At 46.8% G+C, this 2,500-nt stretch overlaps 8 non-coding genes and 1 pseudogene across 8 annotated transcripts in view; all 9 read left to right on the top strand.

Moving 5' to 3' along the window:
• The first annotated feature begins 111 nt into the window (after positions 1-111).
• LOC146289910 (5S ribosomal RNA) lies at positions 112-220 on the top strand (annotated as a pseudogene).
• Positions 221-406: 186 nt separating this feature from the next.
• On the top strand, positions 407-525 carry LOC146289909 (5S ribosomal RNA). The gene has a single exon (XR_014757787.1). It is a non-coding gene; the product is annotated as a 5S ribosomal RNA (ribosomal RNA).
• A 182-nt stretch (positions 526-707) lies between these two features.
• LOC146289908 (5S ribosomal RNA) lies at positions 708-826 on the top strand. Its single transcript, XR_014757110.1, has one exon. It is a non-coding gene; the product is annotated as a 5S ribosomal RNA (ribosomal RNA).
• Positions 827-1,004: 178 nt separating this feature from the next.
• On the top strand, positions 1,005-1,123 carry LOC146289907 (5S ribosomal RNA). Its single transcript, XR_014755461.1, has one exon. It is a non-coding gene; the product is annotated as a 5S ribosomal RNA (ribosomal RNA).
• Positions 1,124-1,297: 174 nt separating this feature from the next.
• Positions 1,298-1,416, top strand: LOC146289906 (5S ribosomal RNA). Its single transcript, XR_014755460.1, has one exon. It is a non-coding gene; the product is annotated as a 5S ribosomal RNA (ribosomal RNA).
• A 178-nt stretch (positions 1,417-1,594) lies between these two features.
• On the top strand, positions 1,595-1,713 carry LOC146289905 (5S ribosomal RNA). The gene has a single exon (XR_014757476.1). It is a non-coding gene; the product is annotated as a 5S ribosomal RNA (ribosomal RNA).
• Positions 1,714-1,891: 178 nt separating this feature from the next.
• On the top strand, positions 1,892-2,010 carry LOC146289904 (5S ribosomal RNA). The gene has a single exon (XR_014756848.1). It is a non-coding gene; the product is annotated as a 5S ribosomal RNA (ribosomal RNA).
• Positions 2,011-2,184: 174 nt separating this feature from the next.
• On the top strand, positions 2,185-2,303 carry LOC146289903 (5S ribosomal RNA). The gene has a single exon (XR_014756847.1). It is a non-coding gene; the product is annotated as a 5S ribosomal RNA (ribosomal RNA).
• A 186-nt stretch (positions 2,304-2,489) lies between these two features.
• Positions 2,490-2,500, top strand: part of LOC146289902 (5S ribosomal RNA) — a 119-nt gene continuing 108 nt past the window's right edge. The window contains exon 1 of the ribosomal RNA XR_014757796.1: positions 2,490-2,500. This exon is cut by the window's right edge and continues 108 nt beyond it. This is a non-coding gene — a ribosomal RNA (5S ribosomal RNA).

Here is a 2,500-nt window from a genome sequence, read left to right as displayed (position 1 = left end):
TCATTTTGACACGAGAGAGAGAGAGAGAGAGAGAGAGAGAGAGAGAACTACCTTGCATTGTCAATTGCTAAATCTGTATATGGATAAGTAGCCTATGGTTGTCAACTTATTTCGTACGGCCATACCAGCCTGGCAACGCCTGATCTCGGAAGCTAAGCAGGGTCGGGCCTGGTTAGTACTTGGATGGGAGACCGCCTGGGAATACCAGGTGCTGTATGCTCTTTTGCTCATTCACTTAGAAACTGAAATCTTGCAATATGCACAAGTAGTCCTTCATGAAAGGGGCTGGAAGCTGTTTTCATTTTGACACGAGAGAGAGAGAGAGAGAGAGAGAGAGAGAGACTACCTTGCATTGTCAATTGCTAAATCTGTATATGGATAAGTAGCCTATGGTTGTCAACTTATTTCGTACGGCCATACCAGCCTGGCCACGCCCGATCTCGTCTGATCTCGGAAGCTAAGCAGGGTCGGGCCTGGTTAGTACTTGGATGGGAGACCGCCTGGGAATACTAGGTGCTGTATGCTCTTTTGCTCATTCACTTAGAAACTGACATCTTGCAATATGCACAAGTAGTCCTTCATGAAAGGGGCTGGAAGCTGTTTTCATTTTGACACGAGAGAGAGAGAGAGAGAGAGAGAGAGACTACCTTGCATTGTCAATTGCTAAATACTTATATGGATAAGTAGCCTATGGTTGTCAACTTATTTTGTACGGCCATACCAGCCTGGCAACGCCCGATCTCGTCTGATCTCGGAAGCTAAGCAGGGTCGGGCCTGGTTAGTACTTGGATGGGAGACCGCCTGGGAATACCAGGTGCTGTATGCTCTTTTGCTCATTCACTTAGAAACTGACATCTTGCAATATGCACAAGTAGTCCTTCATGAAAGGGGCTGGAAGCTGTTTTCATTTTGACACGAGAGAGAGAGAGAGAGAGAGAGACTACCTTGCATTGTCAATTGCTAAATCTGTATATGGATAAGTAGCCTATGGTTGTCAACTTATTTCGTACGGCCATACCAGCCTGGCAACGCCCGATCTCGTCTGATCTCGGAAGCTAAGCAGGGTCGGGCCTGGTTAGTACTTGGATGGGAGACCGCCTGGGAATACCAGGTGCTGTATGCTCTTTTGCTCATTCACTTAGAAACTGAAATCTTGCAATATGCACAAGTAGTCCTTCATGAAAGGGGCTGGAAGCTGTTTTCATTTTGACACGAGAGAGAGAGAGAGAGAGACCACCTTGCATTGTCAATCGCTAAATCTGTATATGGATAAGTAGCCTATGGTTGTCAACTTATTTCGTACGGCCATACCAGCCTGGCAACGCCCGATCTCGTCTGATCTCGGAAGCTAAGCAGGGTCGGGCCTGGTTAGTACTTGGATGGGAGACCGCCTGGGAATACCAGGTGCTGTATGCTCTTTTGCTCATTCACTTAGAAACTGACATCTTGCAATATGCACAAGTAGTCCTTCATGAAAGGGGCTGGAAGCTGTTTTCATTTTGACACGAGAGAGAGAGAGAGAGAGAGAGACTACCTTGCATTGTCAATTGCTAAATCTGTATATCGATAAGTAGCCTATGGTTGTCAACTTATTTCGTACGGCCATACCAGCCTGGCAACGCCCGATCTCGTCTGATCTCGGAAGCTAAGCAGGGTCGGGCCTGGTTGGTACTTGGATGGGAGACCGCCTGGGAATACCAGGTGCTGTATGCTCTTTTGCTCATTCACTTAGAAACTGACATCTTGCAATATGCACAAGTAGTCCTTCATGAAAGGGGCTGGAAGCTGTTTTCATTTTGACACGAGAGAGAGAGAGAGAGAGAGAGACCACCTTGCATTGTCAATTGCTAAATCTGTATATGGATAAGTAGCCTATGGTTGTCAACTTATTTCGTACGGCCATACCAGCCTGGCAACGCCCGATCACGTCTGATCTCGGAAGCTAAGCAGGGTCGGGCCTGGTTAGTACTTGGATGGGAGACCGCCTGGGAATACCAGGTGCTGTATGCTCTTTTGCTCATTCACTTAGAAACTGACATCTTGCAATATGCACAAGTAGTCCTTCATGAAAGGGGCTGGAAGCTGTTTTCATTTTGACACGAGAGAGAGAGAGAGAGAGACCACCTTGCATTGTCAATTGCTAAATCTGTATATGGATAAGTAGCCTATGGTTGTCAACTTATTTCGTACGGCCATACCAGCCTGGCAACGCCCGATCACGTCTGATCTCGGAAGCTAAGCAGGGTCGGGCCTGGTTAGTACTTGGATGGGAGACCGCCTGGGAATACCAGGTGCTGTATGCTCTTTTGCTCATTCACTTAGAAACTGACATCTTGCAATATGCACAAGTAGTCCTTCATGAAAGGGGCTGGAAGCTGTTTTCATTTTGACACGAGAGAGAGAGAGAGAGAGAGAGAGAGAGAGACTACCTTGCATTGTCAATTGCTAAATCTGTATATGGATAAGTAGCCTATGGTTGTCAACTTATTTCGTACGGCCA

This window comes from Hypomesus nipponensis, chromosome 5, assembly GCF_054491055.1.
Source record: "Hypomesus nipponensis isolate SF chromosome 5, ASM5449105v1, whole genome shotgun sequence".
In the NCBI taxonomy this organism is placed as follows: Eukaryota; Metazoa; Chordata; class Actinopteri; order Osmeriformes; family Osmeridae; genus Hypomesus; species Hypomesus nipponensis.
The sequence above is the reverse complement of the archived record's forward strand: the minus strand, read 5'-3'. Positions and strand labels throughout refer to the sequence as shown.